Here is a 22,096-nt window from a genome sequence, read left to right as displayed (position 1 = left end):
AAACACTGGGCCCAATGAAGTCTAGATAAACATCAACCACCCTGGTGGGTGACCAGAGACCTCTGGACCTACCACTTCCTAGGAGAATCTTTGTTCTTTCCACCCACGCTTGTTGAGTGGCTTGTTTCCCAACTGGACCATTATTACCTAAGTGACTATACTTGTAACCTTACTAGATGATCATGGCTGTGGCCCATGTTGTAACCACGTGGATTTCACTCTATAAAACTCCTCTGTGAAGTGGGGTCCCCAGCTACTCACTTGGGACCCCTTTTCCCCCTCAGAAGCTTTCCTATCAATAAATATCTTCCTACTCTTCCGTTGTTCCTAGAACTCAGTCTTTGACTTTTAGAGAACAAGAGCTTGGTGTGTCATACAGCTAACAGGTTGGGAGATATAATATTTCATATTTCATCTCTGGTATTATTTCCTATATCACATGGACCAGTAACACAGGGGATGTCAGTCCACTATTAAAGAGATAGTTGTTAGGCACATGTCTTTGCAGAAGTACTTTTTGTGTAAGATTCTCACAGCCTTTGTGCAAGCTTGGTTCTGGCATCTTTCGTGAATGGCTGTTATCATAAGACACATGTGCATAAGATCCTCTCCTTCATTTATTCTTATTTTTGTTAGGGTTTGACACAAAAGACTCCATTTTTATTCTGGCAGTGTTCACAGGTTTCACCATTTTTTTTTCTTTTGCTAGCCTAATAATTAGAAAATAAAACTGTATATTTTAACTTGTGCCTATGTAATTGCTGTAAGAGTATAAAAAATTTTCTCCCCCCCCAAAAAAATTTCTCCCAGAGAATGGAAATTATTTTGTTAACCTTTGGGAAGGATCTTTTTATGCTAATATTCTTCTTTTGTTTATTTCTTTAGGATTTGTGGCTTTGGCTAATTGTGCTTATAATGAATTTTGCAAGTTCTTGTGCCTATCTTAAACAAAACCTTTGTGGTTATAAAATACTATATATTCATTATAGAAAATGTGAAAAATATAGAAGTTTATAAATATGATAATATAAATCACTTGTATTTCCATCACTCAAATGTCACTGCGAGGCATGATTGCCCTCCCAGCTTCGCTCTCTACATATGTGTGTGTGTTGAATGCACTACATATAGTTTTAAAATCAACACCACAAAACAAACTTTTATATACATTTATAAAACTCCTTTTAAAATTGCTTTTCTACCATTTTCATGACTGTATAATTGTGAAAGATTCTATTTCATGATCACTTATTTTGCATTTTTCCTATTCTTGTACACTTAATTCCCAGTTATTTCTATTATAAATAAATAATATTTCAAGATATATCATTGTAAGTGAGGCATTGAGCAGTTTTGCTAATTTCCTATGGGTGTTGGGTTAGATTTCCAGAAGTGGGAGTATGAAAGGAAATTTATTTTTAGTTTACATCTGAAACATGTGGATCCAAACTATTGTTCTTCCCAAATGGGAAAATATTCCATTGCTATTTGTGGAATAATGTATTCTCATCCTCTTATAATTTTCAATAACTATTTAAAAAGTGTTTACAACTTTACTTTATTAATATTATGAAAGCAATGTATGCTTTTTGTAAAAAGGAAAAATGCAGAAAAAATAGGAAAAGTTATGTACAAAAGTAGAAGTCATTTGCATGCACATATTTAAAGATGATCATTGTTAATGGCATGGGGGTACACCTGGGGCTATCCAGTTGAGTAGGAAGTCCCAGGTCAGAAGAGAGCTACGCTCCACTTCCCAGGGTGAGACTTGAACAAAGCCATCCAGTCTGGGTTAGACAATGATAGTGGATTTAGGACAATGACAATGACAGCAGGCGTATCTATGTGTGTGGACCAAGGGTCTCCTCAGGGTATCCCAGGAGCCTCAGCACAGTGTTGGTGGATAAGCCCAATTGTCCATGTCCACTAGGGAAGCTGACTAAAAGGAAGAGAGCCGGCCACATATCTTATGGTTGGGGCTGTAATGTATGTAAAACCTACTGCTCATAGGTCAGGGAGTGGCTTTCTGGCTAAGGATCTGATGGTGCTACAGACATCTTGGATGCCAGCAGACAGGGGTAACCACATTTAAGGGCCAGATATATAGGTTATACCTTAGGAAAAGTCAACCTGGAGGTAGAGGTCACAGCCAGGCTCAACTCCCACACTGTGATATTTCACATGTCTCCCTGAGCCCTACTTACATGTAGAAAGAAGAAATACAATCATAGTGAGTTTTAATCCTGAAAGAAATGGAAGTCAAAATGAAATAATGGAGAAGGCAAGTGCTATGGCTTGTCCCCCTCATGTGGTCATAGGTGGAGCTTTTCAGAGTTGGCTGAGAGTGTGTGATTCTGGAATCAAGGATACAAGGCTAGGACTAAGGTTGTGAGGGCTACCTACCCTAATGTGGGTAGCGCGGTTAAGATATAAAGCACAGAAAGACACTTGCCACCTGTAGCTTGCTGCCTTCTGCTTGTGAAGAACTGTTTCTCCTCTTCATGCCCCTCTGCCATGCTACCCTGCCTTGGAGCCAGCCAATTATGGACTGAAACCTCTACAAACTGTGAGCTAAATAAACCTGTCCCCTTTTAACTTTGGGTGTTGGGTGTTTTGTAGCAGCAATGAGGAAAGTAAGACAGCAAGTGTCAGCCATGTGCAGTGAAGTTGAAGAGCTGTGTCTATACTAGAGATCTTTCAGTCTGTTTGACCTTGGCTGATAGAACATCTTGATTGTGAAGAGAGTGAACACTGTAGATCAAAATCAGAATTATCTAGTGCTATCTTTAGCTCCCTAGCAGATATCCCTGTATCTGATGGAAAATGTTAAAAAAAAAAAGTGACTTGTAGATAAAATTCCTGTAATAGCCAGGGATTTAGCTCAGTGGTTCCAGCACCTGCCTTGCAAGCACAAGGTCCTGAGTTTGATCCCTGGTACCAAAACAAAACAAAACAAAAAAACCAAACCAAATTCCTGTAATGTATCACTAAACTTGACATGTCTCCAGCCTCCATCTCTAAGCCTGAGAATGAATTCTGAATCTTATAGAAGAGATTTCCCTGCTCTCCCCTAGTCTACCTGCCTGATGTTCTCATGGATGTTATTGGTAAATGTATTGATTTAAGACTTTATTTTGTTTTGTGATTACAAAAGTTGATGTAATCTCTTTCAAGACGTCATTCAGGATAACTTGAATTCTTGTTCCCTGGTCATAGTTTTTTTTGGGGGGGAGGTCTCAGAATCTTATTTCCTTTATAGCAGAGTTGTTATTTTGACAGCTGGAAGTATAACCAAAAATTTTCAGAAGTATAAATGATCTTCCACAAGCAATGTACCCAGACCATTTTTTTATGCCATCTTAATTTCATTTATTAAGAAAATTTTTAGCCAGGTGTGGTTGCACATGCCTGTAGTCCCAGCAGTGGGGAGGCTGAGGCAGGAGGATTGCCACAAATTCGAGTCCAGTCTGGGATACATAGTGACTTCAAGTCCAGCCTGAACTACATAGTGAGACACTGTCTCACAGGAAAAAAAAAGAAAATTTTTATTTTCATAATTAACTGAGAAATCTGGCTTGGAATTTATCTGCAGGGAAACGGGATGCAAGCACAAGACTTTCTCAGGTTAAACAAAGGAAACAAAGTAGCCTTAGATGAGGCCAGGGATGATCATGAGTCTAATAAGTTCTTTTATGGTGCTGTGAAAGTTGATTCCAGAATAAAATTGTCCTTGTGAGTCCTAGACAACTGGACATGGGGAGGAATGAAAAGGAAGGGCTCATGCTGCCTGTATGAGATAAATGCTATCCAAAGTCTTACAAGAAATTTCTTTTTGTTCTACATGGGTCCCATACTTTGTAAGTCTCATATATGCAGCTTTCTGTAACAAAGCTTATATTTGGCGTTCCCTAAACTGCAGGAGTCCAAAGTGCTCTAGACAAAAGGCCCACCCAGCAATGGCACCTCCACCGGTGCCTTCAACTCCAGCTTTGGGTCTCCAAGACCAAGGGACTCTACCCAAATAGCTCATGTAAATTTTTCATATATATACTTTTTTTTTTTTTACCTCTAAAAGCTTCCTCTTGCCTTTATCTCCTTGAAAACAACATAATTTCCTGTCACACCTGTATTCCCCTTACAATTCTGTCATTCTCAAAGAAATATTCTTTGGAGAATCTCTCTGATTGTAATTTACCATGGTAATTACTTATCTGCTTCTTTATCAGGCCTTGTGCTATGTGGGTTATGTGCTATTGTTATCTCCATTTCACTGATGAGGAACAGAGACAGAGATGTTAAGTAATTTACTCAAGGTACATGGTGGCATAAGGGTCTGAATCTACCTTTTCTGACTCCAGAGCCATTTCTCTGTTTATACTTTGGTTCTCTGCTGACTTACAGGTATTCCCTAATTTGCTTGTCCTAACGCTACAAAGTGGTATTATTTTTAACCCCATTTTACAAGGGGGGGGAGACTTGTCCCAAGATCAAAGGTGAAGCTGAACACAATGTTTATAAAATTATCTACCTCAACATTAATAATTCTTGCATATCATGATAACATAGCTGCTAATACAAAGTATCATGGGTCCACACCTGGGGCATCTCATTATCCCTGTGCATATTAGATGCCATGAGAATGTAGGTATTGTTGAATTAGGAAATCTTTTGTGACTCACAGAATAAAGAAAGGCATACTATTGCTAATACTATTTCTTCCACTGAATCAGTGAAAAGGTAAATCTTTGTTAGATAATTGGCATTAATCACTAAGCTATTTCTGTGTAAGAAAGTTGTTATTCATTATAACAATAACCACTCATTTGTTTATGATTTCATGGGTTGGCAGTTTGGTCTGGAATTGGTTAGTAGCTTGTCTCTGCTTCATGTGGAAACAAGTGGGGTTGCTCTAATGTTCAAGCTTCGTTTGGCTGGGTGGGATGTCTCATTCCCCAGGAACCTAACTAGGACTACTTCCTGAGGCAGTAGCATTCCAGTTGGCCTCCTTTTGAAACATGCAATGTGACTTTCACCACATTCTGTTTTAAAAGAAAGTCACAAGGCCAGCACAAAGTTGAGAGGTGGGGTAGTAGATTCCACCATTTGATGGCAGTTATTGCAAAAGATCTATGGCAATTTTTAATTTACCTCATATGTTCTAATAAGAGCTTTGATTAGGTGCTCTTTGGCTTCATAATTTTACCAACCAATACCTGATTTGCACTTTTAAAAAACTGTATTTTTTCACTTTCTTTGTCAGTCTTGTGAATATATACACATAGTAAGTTTTACTTTGCTTACAAATAAAAACAATTGAGGGAAAATTGCATTATTCAAGAATGAAGTAGTGGTAGTAATCAATTTTTATTGCCTCTAACATTCCTATTTGAATTTATCCAATAGGAAGAGGGAATAGCAACAAATATATCTCTTGGAAAGAGGGAACAAAAAAATCTCATTCTATTAATATTCTTTAAATTTTATTCATAATACTAATGCAAACCCTAACATCACAACACTGTTTTATTTCACCTGGCTGGGAGCATAGGGGTTGGGAAGAATGACACAGCCCTAGGTCAAGTCTCCCAAAGCCATGAGAGAACATCACAGTGTTAATCAAGAAAGAGCAGTAGACCTCGCCCCTGCTTCAGCAGGATCAGGGAACTGTAGCCTGGGAGAGACAAAGAGCTCCATGCCTAGGTGTGTGTGGCCTGGGATGTTGGCATCCATGAAATCCCTGTCCCTCTGACTAGAGGAACTGGGCATGACAAGAGTGCAGGTCACAGAGGGTCTAGCACGAGAAGGTGGAGAAGACCAGAGTGGAAGAAGTGGAGCAGGCAGGACAACAAGACAATCCCAACAGACCTTACTCTGTCTTCTCATTGACAAGGAACCTTTTTTTATGATAGTCAGGTCTCAGAACTTAATCTGTTAGAGAGGGGCCCCAGAAGGGGCCCTACTGGGGCCCTGTTGCTCCTACTCCCAATACTTCTGGTAAGGATCAAGCAATTCCTTTGTTAAATATCTAAGTTCAGTTAAGAAAAATCTCACCTTAAATAAGTTGAGTGCTTAGCACAGAGACTGTCCTTTGGAAGTTGTTGGTCCTGCTGCCCACTTTACAAATAGTTTCTACCTTATAATAAGGTGGGATCTCAAAGGTATATTTGCTGGGAATTTTTAGAAATGTTTCCAACCTGCAAAGCATGAATTGAACATACCTAGCTTACTTGGGTCACATTGAGTGAAGAGGATTTGTCTTTGGCTACATATAAAATATAGTTTATGGATATAAGAAACAAAACTTCCTTTATTTACCTGTTATTATTATAATATGTCAGGCCTGTGTAACTTCTGAGGTACAAATTGGACATGACTGGAAAATGGTCTCCTGGTCCATGTGCTTGCTTCTTTCCCTTTCTTCCTGTCAGCCACCAGAGGATCTTATTTCATTGTGGTTCTGTGAAACAGGATTTTGCTGTTTTGAGTTCAGAAAACAAGTCGTGTAATCACAACTCTGTACCATTTACCCTTTATAAGGCCTCAGGGGAGAATAAATGTGCATGGACCCCCCCTGCTACCTGGCTATTTTCCTCCAGTCTCTCACCTCTAGGTCCCTCCACCTCACCTAGTAAAAGGTGATTCTGGTGATCCTCTCAACCATATCCCCACTGGCATCAATTCAGTTTTGTTTGACATACATTTAGTAATCTAGCACCTATCACGCATCAGATGGAGAACTCCATAGTAGGATGCAGTTCTGCCTTCCAGAAGTTCAGGGTGGCCCAGGCAGAGGCTAAATAGTGCAGATCCCGGCACAGAGGTCAGGGAAAGGAATAGAGCATACCTGGCCCATCTGCACCATCGACCAAATGGAAGCTTTACCCTGGAGAGGACAGGTCAGCCCGGCCTGAAGACCCTGAAGACTCTCCGTGTGGGAGATGCAGAGGCTGTGTGAATTGGTAATGGAAGCTCAGCCTGGCTTCCCTGTGTGTCTGTGGCGATCTCTCATGCCCATAGCTGGTGAAGTCATGGGGTGCCAATGACAGATGATTAATTTTTTTTTATTCATTAAGTTTATTGGTACATTTTAGCTATACAATATGACATTTATCATTGGGAATTTGTACCTTTACATGATAGATCTTTCTTATTTTTTCCCCCTTCCCCTGGCCTCCCTTCAACGCCTCCACCCCTCCCTATTTACAAAGACTTTGTTTCCATTTTTTCCTTTTCTCATATTTATTCTTTTCTCTTCTTTCCTTTCCCCTACCCCTCCCACTTTCCCTTCCACTTTAGACTTTTTCTTCCTATTTCACATTATCTATTATACATTTTGATCCTTATTTACACTTTTAGTTTCTCACACCATAAAAATTATTCGGTATTTACGCATGTGTGACCTATTTATTTTCACTCAAGAGTATGGCCTCAATGTGCATCCATTTAGCTATAAATATCTCTAGTTTTTCATTCTTTATGGCTAAGTACTACTCCATATCATAAAAAAACCACATTTTCTTTATCCAGTCTCCAGTTGATGAACAATTGGGCTGTTTCCAAGTTTTAGCTATTACAAACTGTGCTGCTATGAACATGGGTGCACATATATCAGTATGGTATTATTCTTTTAATTCTTTTAGGAAGATACCCAGCAGGGGAATAGCTGGGTAAAATGGGACCTTTAATCCTAGTTTTTGAGGTATCTTCATACTGATTTCCACAGTGTTTGCCCCAGCCTACACTTGCACTAGCAATGGAGAAGGGTTCCTTTTTCTCCACAGCCCCATCAGCATTTGTTATTGGTTGATTTCATGATAGCAGCCATTCTTTCTGGAGTGAAGTGGAATCTCAATGTTGTTTTTATTTGCATCTCTTGAAGGACCAGTGATGTTGAACATTTTTTCATATGTTTATTTGTTATTTCTATTTCTTTGTCTGAGAAATGTCTGTTCACTTCAGATGCCCATTTTTGGATTGGGTCTTTAAATTTGGGAGGTCTAATTTTTTAAAGTTCTTTATAGATTCTAGATAGTAGACCTTTGTCTGAGGAACAGCTGGTAAAATTTTTTCCCACATTGTGGGTTGTCTCGTAGCTCTGTTGGTGGTTTCTTTCACTGTGCAGAACATTTTTTTTTTTTTTCTGGTACCGGGGATCCAACTCAGGACCTTGGGCTTGCAAGGCAGGTGTGGTGCCACTGAGCTATATCCCCGGCTCTGCAGAAGCTTTTTAATAAGAAGAGATCTCACTTATTGAGTCTTTGTGCTAGTTCACCTGTGATGGAGGTTTTGTTCATGAAATCTTTTCCTATGCCAATGTCTTCAAGAGTTCTACCTAACCTCTGTTCCAGCCGGTTCAGTGTTTCTGTTTTAATATTTAGCTCTTTAATCCATTTTGATTTTAGTTTAGTGCATGGTGAGAGATATAGGTCCAGTTTTAATCTTTGGCAAGTTGAAACCCAATTTTTCCAGCACCATTTATTAAAGAGGCTATGTTTCCTTCAGTGAGGGTGTTTGGCTTCTTTGTCAAAGATGAGGTGGCTGAGTGTGTCTGGAGTTATTTCTGCATCTTCTAATCTGTTCCACTGATACTCAAGTCTGCTTCTTTGCCAGGAACATGCTGATTTTTATCACAGCAGCTTTGCAATATAGTTTCAAGTTTGGGGATTGTAATACCCCATGTCATGTCTTTGTTGGCTAGAATTGCTTTTGCTATTCTAGATCTCTTCTTGTCCCAAATGAGTTTTTGAATTGTTTTCTCTTGTTCTGTGAAGTATGCTGTTGGAATTTCAATTGGGATTCCATTGAATCTATATAACAATTTTGGAAGTATGGCCGTTTTTACTATATTGGTTCTTCCGACCCAGGAGGAAGAGATGTCTTTCCATTTTCTGATAGCATCTTCAGTCTCTTTTTTCAGAATGTTGTAGTTTTCAGAGTAGAGATCTTTGATTTATTTCATTAGATTGATTCTTAGGTATTTCAATTTTAGAAATATTATTGTGAAAGGAGTTGTTTCTAGGGTTCCTCTCTCAGTCGGTCTGTTGTTCGTGTACAGGAAAGCTATTGATTTTCTGGTGTTGATCTCGTATCCAGCTACTCCACTGAATTTGGTTATTAAGTCTAGAAGATTTTTGGTGTTCTTGGGGTCTTCTATGTAGAGTATCATGTCATCTGCAAATAACGACAATTTGACTTCTTTTTTTTTTTCGTTGTCACTTTTATTCAGTAGTAGTTTTCTTTTTCCTCATTTTCATTGGCAGACATGGCGAGGAGTGATTGCAGCCAACTGTTATTAAACATTTGTTCACGACATACACTCTCTTTACCGCTGACCCCAAACTCACTCATTTTGTGTGCTTTCATTTGTTTTTCATAATATCCCACCACTGAGACTGGGAGGAAGAGGCAAGGGTAAGAGAGATGGGGGAAGCGCAGTCCAGGAGGCCAGAGAGGAGGAATGCTACAAGCCACAGTAAGAATGAGCTGTATTTAATGTTAAAAAGGGGAAGGGGTGTACCCAAAAATGATACAGTAATGAGGATACACAGTTAAATCCCATAGCTTAATTGAAGGTGTTCACTGTGTTTGATGTCATCACAATGGAAGGCATAAAAAGTGGAGTAAATCAGTGTTGACACAGTCCAATCTAGTCCATTAGGCAAGATAGTGGAAGAAGCCATTTAAATTAAAAGTGCCCCACCCTTACCTAAATGGCTAGCAGACCTGGAGAACACAGTGAGGAAACCACAGAGCTTTCTCCATGTAGCTGCAAACACATGTTGTCGAATGGCACACTGTCAGACACTGGAAGGGATAGCGCAATGGACCTCTCTCTTATGGGTACTAGTGCTAGATTCAACTATCTCACTAAGTAGGAAGTGGGCTCTTCTGCTAGGAATGCCAACCCCAATTCACTTTGTATTGAAATAGATACAGATTGTTTGTAGTAGCTACAGCAGTGATGTTTTCCTTGGGGTGCCAGGCTGTATGAACGATTTTCTTGATGAAATCTAGGCTGTCAACACTTATTTCATCTTCCTTTCACTTGCCACTTGCACAGACTTTGTGTGGCTTCAAAACCATGTGAGACTTATTGCTTTCACGTGATGCTTCTAGGGTTATACCTCACTTTGTGTTCCTGTCAAACATTCTAAAGAAATTATTGTAAGATCCAGTCATGACAACACTGTCAGATCCATCCCAACAACATTCAAATTTGTCAAATATGCAGTCATTTTCATACAATGAACAAAGTTTACTTCTGAGGTATTCATGCACCTGGTATGTTTCCACAGGCCTGTTTTCCATATTTAAATCCCAAATTTTGACTGACAAATAATCTCTAGTCATCATATAGCAACCATTATGGCTGAATTTTACATCAGAAATAGAAGAGATGATTTCGGGGAAAAAAAGACCAGTTACTGGGGTCTTCAGGTTCTTCAAACAGTTTAGAGTGCCTATCACAGAGGCCAGACGCCCTCATGTCACAGAGCCAAATGGTTCCTTTACTAATGCTGTACACAAATGTGTTACAGCTGTTGGGATGGAATTCTGCCGGTGAGATCACTTCTGTGAGCTCTTCCATATTGGCTGGTTTGATATCCACAATATTAAAACTCCTGTCTATAATTTCCAGATGCCAAAGGTTAATCCGCAAATCATCTGCAGATAAGTAAGTTTCACAATCACTATTGATAGAAACGTAGTTGATGTGGAACGAATGAGCATTGGCGAATACTCTTTGAGGACTAGCCTCTACCATTAGGTCCATGGGGCTGAAGACTGGCAATCATAGTGTCATAACTGTAGTAGGACCTCTTTACCATCCATCTTCTTCTTCTTTTTTTTTCTCCCCCCCCATTAACTTTATTGGTACTTTTTAGGTATAAAATACAGTTACATTCATCATTGGGATCTTGTACCATTACATGAGTATCTTGGTTCTTATTTTTTTCCCCCTTCTCTTCCCCTCCCTTCACTCCCTCCACCCTTCCCTACTTGCAAAGACCTTGTTTCCATTTTTTTCCTCTTCTCATATTTTTTCCTTTCCATTTTTTCCCTTCCCCTACCCCTCCTAATTCCCCTGCTCTTTTAGACCTTTTCTTCCTGTTACACAATATCAGTTATACATTTTTTAAATTACAATATTAAGATCTAGGAGACATTACCACAGATTTTACAGAATTTAAAAGGATATAGAAAGCATATTACAAAAAATTTTTTTGAAATAAATTTGACAACTTCTAAGAAGTACCTTGGAAGACAAATTAATGAAACTAACTCTGGAGGAAATATAAAATTTGAATAGCACCTATTAAAGAAAGTATATTCCTAGCTTGAAAACCTACCTATATGACAACAGCAGGCTCATAAACATTTTAACTGATCAATTATATCAAACAATTAAAGCAGAAAAAAGAAGGAACACTTCTCCCCTCATTTTAGAAATTCAACATTGTGCTAATCCTAAAACTGGATAAAGATAATAGAAGAAGAAAGTATGAACATAGATAGAAATTTGTTTAACAAAACAAACTCTTAGAAGTCAGATCTGACAGGATGTAGAAAGTGGTTTTGTTATAGGGATGGCAGTGTTGGTTCAGCATTGGAAGATCTACCCCCAAAAGTCATCATTTTAACAGAGGAAAGGAGAAAGCCATATGATCCTGTTACTAGTTGGAGAAAAAGTATTGGACTAAATTCCACAGCTGTTCATGGTAAAAGCTATCAGGAGACTAGAAGTAGAACAGAACCTTCTCAACAGATCAAAGAAATGTACTCCATACTTCCAACAAAAACTCCTTCTATGAATGGAGACAATACAATATTTTCTCCCTAAAGTGGGGAACAAGGATATATGTGCCAACTTTTCATCTGTCCATTAGACTTTGAAACATAGGTCTAAACCAAAATAGTCTGGCAATAAAATGACACAACTAGAATAGGATTGGCATGGCAGAAGAAAAATCTTTATATGTAGATGAAATGATCATCTACAGAGAAAATACTAAGAAATCTCCAGGAGCCCCTAGAACTTGTACTTGAATTTAGCAGGATTAGAAAACACAAGGTATATATAAAAATTCAGGTCTGTGTATACTTGCTATAAATGATGAACTGCATATTGAAATTTAAAAGTTATGTAGGAGTACAAAGGACCCAGAAAAGCCAAAAACAAAAACAAAAACAGTGTTGGAAGATGTTTAGCACCCAATTTTAAGACTTCTTCTAAAGCTACAGTAATCAAGGCAGTGTTGGTGTAAGGAAAGACATATAGATCATTGGAATAAAACAGAGAATCTAGAAATAGAACCACACATATATGGTCCACTGAGTTTTGAAAGATTACTTAACATTAGCATTTTATACAATATAAACTTGATTCAAGAGCTGAGGAAGAGATAGTGTCTTCAGCAAATGGCACTAGAACACCTGGTATCCATATATAAAAAATTAACCTCAACCTTTTTTTTCCATACATGAAAATAACTTGAAGGGGTCTATGAATCTAAATAAGAAAGCCTAAAAGTATAAAACTTTAAGAAGAAATTATAAGGGAAAATATTTATGAATTCAGGGTAGGTAAGAACTATCTAGGATACAAAAAACATGATGTATAAAAGAAAAAAATTGATAAATGAGATTCCATCAAAATTTAGAACTTGAAATGACATCATTAAAATGAAAAGTAGTCCTTAAACAGACCATATTTACAATGCATATAACCTATGACCAGAATATATAAAGAATTCTTAGAGCTCATTAATAGACAACCCAATTAAAATGTAGACATAAGAAGATGATAAATAGCCAGTATAGCACAAGGAATGGGGTGCAATTCTAGAATCAGAAATATACTAATCAGTACAATAATAAGACTGAATTATACACTCATTAGGGAGATGAAGTCAAAAGTTTTAAAAGCCTTGTCATGACTTTTTCTTTTTGTTGGATTCTCCCCCTTTGTGTTTAATTTGTCACACCCAGTGGATTCATTCTGCTGGGTTTCCTGGAGTTGTGATCCTCATTGTCTTTTCCTAGGGTATTGTCTAAAATTTTTTGGAGTGCTGGTTTGGTATTCATGAAGTTCCTAAGGTGCTCTTTATCATGAAAGTATCTTATTTCTCCATCAATTCTGAAAGATAGTTTTGCAGGGTACATCAATCTGGGTTGGAGGCTGTTTTCCTTTAGGGCTTGAAATACATCACTCCAAGCTCTTCTTGTCTTGAGGGTTTGCATGGAGAAGTCTGCTGTGATTCTGATGGGCTTTCCTTTGTATGTGATTTGTTTCTTTTCTCTCACTGCTTGTAGAATTTTGTTCTTCTGTTGGATTTCTGGAATCCTAACTATTATATGCCTATGTGTAGATTTTTTTTTGATTAAGGCTAGCTTGAGTCCTACATGCCTCACTTATCTATATGTCAAGTTCTTTTCCCCTGCTTCGGAAGTTTTCTGCCATCACTTCTGTGACGAGTTTTTTTGTGTCATCTGCACTCTCTCCTCTTTCTTCATTGACTCCAATCAGTCTTATGTTATTCTTCTTTGCATCGTCTAGCAGTTGCTGGATTGATTTCTCATGTTCCCTTACAATTTTAAAGCAATTTTTCTTTTCCTCCTCACTAATTGCAATCTTATCTTCTATATGTGAAATTCTATCCTCACATTGGTTCATTCTGCTGTGCAGACTTTCGATGGAGTTTTTAATCTCTTGGAAATCTGTTTGTATCTGTTTTATGGATTCCATTTGTTTCCTATGTTGGGATTCCATCATGCTCCTCAAATCCTCCATTTTTTTTTATCTGTATCCTCTCTAGATTTATTAATCATGTCTTGCACCATGAGCAAAATCTTTGCTATTATCTGAGTAATTATTTCTGATTTCATTTTTCCCAGATCCTCTTTGTTGCCAGTTCAGAGAGTCCAGGTTGTTGAGTATCAGATTGTTCCATCTCATTTCCCTTTGGGGTTGCTGTAGGTGATCTGGAACTCTGTTTTTGAAGCTTGTTTATGTGTTTTCTCATTTCCACAGGGGTGGGGTGCTTCTGGCGCCCACGCGGCTCACCTTCTCTGCCCTAAGAGCTTGGGATGGCAGCGGGGGAGCTTCCTTCCGGTTTCTGGGACTGACTGAGCTTCTCTGTCCTAGGAGCCTGTGATGGAGGCGGGGAGCTTCCTTCCGGGTGCTGGGACCCGTTCACCTTCTCTCTGTAATCTACTCTTAAGTCTACAGAGAGCCCCAGTCTCACACACACACACACACACACACACACACACACTCAAGCATTATATTATGATGAAGAAAATTCATTGTAGTCTCTTATTGAAACATCCACAGCATTGATCTTAGTCTTTTATGAAAATAAGAAGTGATAAGAAATAAATAGTAGAATAATTTATTGAGCAAGTTTCCTATGTATTTTCAGACACACACACCATTTATTTATAAGATATTTATAGTAGTTAATTATTATTGATTGGATGTGGTATAGTATAGTTAATGCAACTTGAGGAGCTTTGCCAAGTTAAGAAAGATTACACTGATCTGAGCCTGTACCATTCATGGCTATATTCCAAAGTAGCTACATAGCTTGTATGTGAATTTTTATTCCAATTGCTACCTGGTACCTAAAAGAACAATATTTGGTAAGTTACTTTTTATACTTGAGATATAAATGTCTGTTTCCCAATACAATTATCTGTTTATCTTAGCTAGACATGTAATCATTTATGCTCTAGAATGAGATATGAATATCAGTTGTGGTGTTTTCAATTCCTACTGTCTGTGATGATTCCTGTGTGATGAAAGACTGGAAAACACTCTGCTCCAACCCTGTAATCAGATTCAGAGTTTGTACCAACCTGAGTTCTTATCTTACAATGCTGAAAAATGGAGGACAAAGGAGATAAAGAGGAGGAAAGGTTTATTAAGAGAAAGCTTCTGAGAGGTAGGAGGGAAACTCCTGAAAGTGAGTTTCCACTGAGGCTCTTTGTATTGGGGGGGGGGTTCTTAATACAGTAAAATCACATCGCAGGTTACCTTGGGTCAAACTGTAATCAACATATAGGATCACAATTAGTCGCTTAGCTAATACTGATCTGATAGAAAAGCAAGGCATGTAGCAAGGATGCATCTGCAAGCATCATTAACTTTAGTTTATCTACAACCCTTAGCACAGAGAAGGCATTTTTTTTCAGACAAAAATCACATTTATTTCAATAGCTCAAAGTGCAAATACAGCAAATCAGTTCACAAAGTTTCAAGATACAGATTTAAGTGTAAAGAAAACTTACCATACAAAAATGAAAGGGTAAATAGCAGAAATAAAGTTGAATTTAAAAAAAAATTTAAGTCATCTGAGAAACCTTTTGACTGAAATATTCCATGTACATCAAATCAGAAATGTCTTAATTTATAGACACCAACAGTATATTGCTATATAAAATAGCTCCCCAGGGCCAGGGATTTAATCAGCGGCTTGTTGCCTGCCTCTCAAGCCGAGGGTCCCAAGTTCAATCCCCAGTACCAAAAAAAAAATAATAGCTCCCCAAAGAATCACCCCAAACTGGTCAGCTCCAGCCAAGAGTTAAGAGTTCTTGGCAGTGGTGGCTGCTGATTGGCTGGCTTTTATCACTCGCTGTCTCTGCTGCTGCAGTTCCTCTCATGATATTTCTATTTTAGGTGAATTCTAAAAAATGTTTCAAAGGTAAGGCCAACACCATTATTAAGAATGACCAATATGTATCTAACAAACTTAAAGACACTGTCAACTTCAGGTCTCTGGTAGCACTGGGGGAAAAGACAAATAATACTTCTTTCAGTACTGAAAAGCCTCTTAAGTTTAGCAACATGGCTCACCTCACAAAAACTGTACTTAAATATACATTTATTTATACATACACAGATCTTGTATGTAAAATAGAAAAAGTTCCCACTAGGAAGATAGTTAAAGGTTGTTAATGTTCTTTTCATCACTTAGCAGCCAAGACACATGCTTATTTCTGCTCCCTGGAAGCAATGTTAGCTACTACTTGCAATTCAGGAAAATGTAGGTCTTCAGGAAGGTCTGCAAGAGATTTATTGTTTTTTTCTGAATCTTCTTCATCCTTTCATTATAAGTATTATATTGCTGTTCCAAAAAGCCTATCCACCATGTAAATGTCGAAGCCTAATTTCCAATGTAGTTCATGTGATGGAAATCGTGATGCCGGGAACCAGAATAGAAAGGGATGAAATTTAAAGGGTTGATAGGAATAGCATAACCACTGTGGACATCAACAGTTGTTATCAAATGCAAGGTCACCTAAACCCAAAGAAGAACTATGTGATCACACAAAAGCAGGATTCCAATGAAAAATCCAGCCCCAAGGATCGGAGTTTCCAAAGGATGTGCATATTCAGCTTCTATTCCAAATGGAGCCTGAAACTCATGATGAATTTTATGAATATATTTATATATTCTTTTGTGGTGTAAGAGTCTATGCAAGAAATAGTGCCAGGTATCTTCAATGACCGCACAGCCCAAGCATCTTGCCAAAAGAGCATAGCATCTTGGCATTGTTTCCCATCCATAAGGAATGTTGAAATACTCTGTAAAATAACAGGCTCCACAAATCAAAGGCAGCTGGATACAAAAATGATTAAAGAGAAGTACTTTAAAACATTTCCACTGGCCTCTTATAATTCTGGTTTATCCTTTTGGATTTTGTAGTTTTTCATGTAAGGTATAAATTGAAATAAAAATCAAGGTAAACACAACAAGAAATAAATGACTTCATGAACTATAAGGGATCCTCACGTTGCAATGTGGAACTTTGTGTAATTATTTAACATAGAGTTCCAAGCATTTTTAAATGGTTCTTGCAGAGGATTCTCAGGGAGAAGCGAATCTATGTACTCCACAGCCAATGATGCCGAGCTGAAGACACCAGTGCTTCCGTTAGCTGCCATTTCTCAAATCTCCGCAGGCAGCTTTCTAATTCTGCAGCGCCGCGGAGATTCAGGTCCAGCCACCAGGTACGGCAGCCTCGGAACTCGAGAAGGCATTTTTGGAAGGGGCAGGAGTGAGGCTCAGAATGTTCTGGTCATCTGTCTATGTGTTTGTTACATCATTTGGGTGCACTGGACCACATGGTGTTAATTACAGTACAACTTTGACTTGTTGTTTATCTCTGGTGGAGTGTGTGGGCCTAACCATCCTGTCCCTATTTTGGGGCCTAGTTTCTGTCAATTCAGCCCTGGACCACAGACCTGATTATCTGTTCTGACTCTGTTTTGGACCCTGTCCCTAAGTTAGCTATCTTCGGTAGCACTGCTGTACTATTTTCAGTTCCCTGGAAGCCTTTTGATTATTTTGCTTGTCTATTTTTATAAGTTATTGGTGGAAAAATTTCATAAATAGAATATTATAATAAACCCCACTTACTTATGACTCAACTTCCACTACTATTAGTGTTCTTCCATTCCTGGTTCATTTGTATCACACAGTCCCCGAACCTTTCAGTTGTAATTGCTTTTATTGTTCTTAAGGTAATAGTAACATAGGTTGAAATCCCCAAGTCTTAACTGAAAAATTTTGATGATTGTATATATCTGTGTACCTACACCTCCACTGAATTTCTTTCTCACAAGAAAGAGTCCTTCTTTGGGGTAATCTCTCCAACCCTCTAAAGGCAAAAAGTTATTTGTTTTCACCCTATATTAGTTTTACCTGTTCTAGAACTTCACATAAGTACAAACATACAACATGTACTTTTTGTGTATGGATTTTTATATCATCACTGCTTTACTCATTCATGTTGTTGCATGTATTAGAACAGTAACTAATTCCTTTTTATTGATGATATACCATGACTTGTGTTATGGTTTGTCCATATGGCTCCCCAAAGCCTCATGTGCTAATTGATGAGGCTTTTCAGAGGTGGCTGGATCTAGGATGAGCAAATGTGGATAAAGGTTATGATTATTGGATTAGTCTACTCATTAATTTAGTATTATTCTGGGTGTGAGTAATAGGAAGCCCCACCCTGGGTGTGGGTGGCACCCATCAATAGGCTCATAGCCTGGATGGAATATGAAGGGACAGAAAGAAGGCAGGCTCACTGCCTCCTGCCTGCTCTGTCATAAACTCTTTCTCCTTGCCATGCCCCTCTGTCATACAGGCTGGTAATTTCAAATTTTGGTTAAAATATTGGTTGTGAAAAATTAGATTTGATCAATATTGCTGTCAGGAGTATAACACATAATGACTTGGACAAAGAGTTTAGCAGGTTTTTGAATAAAATTAGATACGAATAATACTCTGATCCACCAATTACAGTAATTCTGATCCAGTAGTTATCTAAGATAAGTGAAAATGTATGTTTGCAAAAGGACTTGTGTGAGAATGTTCATAGTAACTTCATGAGCATTAGACAAAAACTGAAAACAACCCAAATGTCCATCAATAGAGAATGGGCAAACAATTTATCTTAGCTACTTCTTCAGTGCTGGGACAAAACAGCTGACACCCACAAGTTAAAAGAGAAAGGATTTATTTTTGCTCACAGTTTATAGAAGTTTCAGTCCATACTTGGCTGGCTCCAAGGCCAGGCAGTATGACAGAGGGGTAATTAACTAATTAATTAGAACTAATGAATTAACTAATTAATTAATTGTGAGCTAACTAATTAACTAATTGGAACCCCACTAGTCAAGACTTCTTCTTCTTCTTTTTTTGAGACAAGGTCTTGTTCTGTAATTCTGGTTGGTCTTGAACTTGTGGCTATCCTCCTGCCCCAACCTTCCAAGTGCTGGGATTACAGGCTTGCACCACCACACACAGCTCACCAATCAAGACTTCTAATCACTCCTTCTAATCATCTATCAGGCATATATAAATGTTGAGCAGCTACCTAATGAAGTGCTTATAATTATACATTTCTCATAAGTGTATCAATGCAGCTCTTATTGTCCCAAGTAAGTATAATTTTTTACTCCTGTATTTCACTCATGCATATTAATTATGCAGAATTTGCATTTTATTGTGCCATTTTCATACCTGTATATAAGATATTTCATCATATCATACTTCCTAATACCCTTCCTTATCCTCCCATCCCCTTCCACCTGATATCTTTCTTCTTGTCTAACAGTCTCCCATGTACTTTCATATCATCGTTTTCTTTTCTAGACTTCACATATGAGGAGAAACATGCCATGCTTGTCTTCCTGAGTCTAGCTTATTTTGCTTACCAGATGATGTCCAGATCAATCCATTTTCCTGAAAATGACACAATGTCATTCTTATTTATGGCTGAATAATTCTCCTGTGTGCATATGCATTACCTTCATCTGCTGATGGCCACCTAGGGGGATTCTCTAACTCGGCTATTATATATTGTGCTGCAATAAACATGGGAATGCAGGTGTCTCTATAATATGGTAACTTTAATTCCTTCAGGTATATGCCAGGAGTTCTCTACCTGAATCATATGGTAGTTTCATTTTTAGTCTTTTGAGGAAACTCCATACTAATTTCCATAGTGAATGCATTAATTTATTTTCCCACCAATAGTGTATTAGGGTTCTTTTTCCCCCTGCATTGTCACCAACACTTATTATTGATGATAGCCTTCTGACTGGGGTGAAATGGAATCACCATATAGTTTTGATTGGAAATGCCCTGATGGCTAAAGCTGTGGGAATTTGTTCATATGATTATTGGACATATGTACTTCTTCTTTTGAGCAATGTCTTTTCAGTGCATTGATCCATTTCTTGATTACATTACTTGTTCATTTCATGATAAGATTTTTGACTTCTTTATACACTCTATACACTCTGGGTGTTAATTTTCCTTTTTTTTTTTTGGTACCCGGGATCAAACTTGGGACCTTGAGCTTGCTAGGCAGGTGCCAGAACCACTGAGCTAAATCCCTGGCCCCTGGGTGTAAATTTTCTAATAGGTGATTAGCTGGCAAAGATTTCCTTCTATTCCAGTGCTTGTGTCTTCACTTTTGTTTCTTTTGCTGTGCAGAAGTTTCTAAATTTTATGTGATCCCATTTATTGATTCTTGCCATTTTTTCCTAAACAATTGGAGTCTTATTCAGGAAATCATTGCTTGTGCCAAAATCTTGACATATTTCCCTTATGTTTTCTTTAACAGTTTTGAAGTTCCAGATCTTACATTTAGGTCTGATCCACTTTGAGTTGACTTTAGTACAGGGTGGGATATATATAGAGAGATCTAGTTTCAATATTTAACAATGTAGATAGCCAGTTTTCCCAGACCATTTGTTTAAAAGGCTGTATTTTCTCTAACACATATTTTGGCACCTTTTTTGAGAATCAGATGGTTGTAGCTGCACAGGTTTACTTCTGGGTCCTCTGTTGGTCTATTTGTCTGTTTTTATGCCAGTACTATTTTGCTTTTATTACTGTGGTGTGTAGGGTGCTTTGAAATTGGGTATTGAAATACCTCCAGTACTGTTTGGTTTGTGCAAGATTGATTTGGCTAATCAGGATCTTGTATGATTCCTTTATGAATTTTAGGATTTATTTTCTAGTTCTTTGAGAAATATCATTGGTATCTTCATAAAGAATACACTGAATCTGAAGATTTCTATCAGTAATATGTCCACTTAAACAATATTGATTCTGTCAATCCATAAATAAGAGATGGCTGTCCATGCTTTGAGGTCTTTAACCTTTTTTTTTTTAGTGTTTTATAATTTGTCTTGTTTTTTTCCTTCTTGTTTAGGTTTATTCCTAGGTATTTTATTTTATTGAAACTACTGTGAAACTCCTAATATCTTTCTTAGTGGGTTCATTATTGGTGGATAGAAAATTCATCATTATAATATCCTCCTTTTCATCTCTTATTTTACTATTCTACATCTTCTCTTTCTTTATTAACTTGGCTAAGGCTTTATCAATCTTGTTTATCTTTTCAAAGAACCAACTCTTTGTTTCTTTCATTTTTGTATTGTTCTTTAGTCTCTATTCTACTAATTTTAGCTCTTATATAAGTTATTTCTTTCCTTTTACTGGTTTGGGATGGGATTTAAAATTTTTCTATGATGTTGAGATGCATCATTGGGTTGTTTGCATTATCTTTGATTTTTTAATGTAGTCGCTCATAGATGTACTTCCCTTCTAGAACTCCCTTTATTATACCCACAGGTTTATTCTCACTCTCAGTTGATGCAAATACAGAATCCATTGAAAGAGAAATACAAAAACCTGTCAAAGTCATGTTGCCTTTAGAGAGTGAAGAAGGGAATTCCTCTGTCTGAGGATCTATGTGGTCAAGAGCAAGGCACCCAAGAAGCACATATTCAGAAATTCCAAATTTCCTGCAGGGAGTATGAGAAAGGAGAATAATTAACTCCCAATAACATTTCAAACTCAGAAAGGAGGGACAACTAGGTAGGGCTTGGTGGTCAAGATATTCTTTAAGAATTTAAAGAGTGAGTGGCCACCATAGCACTACTCCCAGTGCAGAGGAGGTGAGCCACACAGGGGCCAGAGCACAAGCCTCCTGCCCCCACCCCATGTTGAAATGAGAAGACACTTAAAGAAGTCTCAAAACCAGACTTCCAGATCACCTACAGCAATCCCAAAGGGAAATGAGATGGAACAATCTGATACTCAACCACCTGGACTCCCTGACCTGGCAACAAAAGGGGATCTGGAAAAAATGAAATCAGAAATAATTTCTCAGATAACAGCAGAGATTGTGCTCATAGTGCAAGGCATGATTAATAAATCTAGAGAGGAGCTGAGGAACATGATGGAATCCCAACATAGGAAACAAATGGAATCCATAAAACAGATGCAAACAGATTTCCAGGACATTAAAAACTCCACTGAAAGTCTACTCAGCAGAATGAGCTGATGTGAGAACAAAATTTCAGATATAGAAGATAAGATTGTAATTAGTGACCAGGAAAAGAAAAATTGCTTCAAAATTGTAAGGGACCACGAGAAATCAATCCAGCAGTGGCTAAACGATGCAAAGAAGAAAAACATAACACTGATTAGAGTCAAAGAAGAAAGAGAAGAGAGTCCAGATGACATAAAAAAACTGTTTACAGAAGTAATGGCAGAAAACTTCT

General features: G+C 37.8%; 2 pseudogenes; both read right to left on the bottom strand.

Moving 5' to 3' along the window:
- Positions 1–10,116: 10,116 nt before the first annotated feature.
- On the bottom strand, positions 10,117–11,052 carry LOC101704696 (serine/threonine-protein phosphatase 2A 55 kDa regulatory subunit B alpha isoform pseudogene; annotated as a pseudogene).
- Positions 11,053–16,025: 4,973 nt separating this feature from the next.
- On the bottom strand, positions 16,026–16,885 carry LOC101704352 (methylsterol monooxygenase 1 pseudogene; annotated as a pseudogene).
- Positions 16,886–22,096: the final 5,211 nt, after the last annotated feature.

This window comes from Heterocephalus glaber, unplaced genomic scaffold (genome assembly GCF_053883595.1).
Source record: "Heterocephalus glaber isolate CG9 unplaced genomic scaffold, H.glaber_assembly_v1.0 deba00000621, whole genome shotgun sequence".
Classification (NCBI taxonomy): Eukaryota; Metazoa; Chordata; class Mammalia; order Rodentia; family Bathyergidae; genus Heterocephalus; species Heterocephalus glaber.
This window is presented reverse-complemented; position numbering and strand designations above follow the sequence as displayed.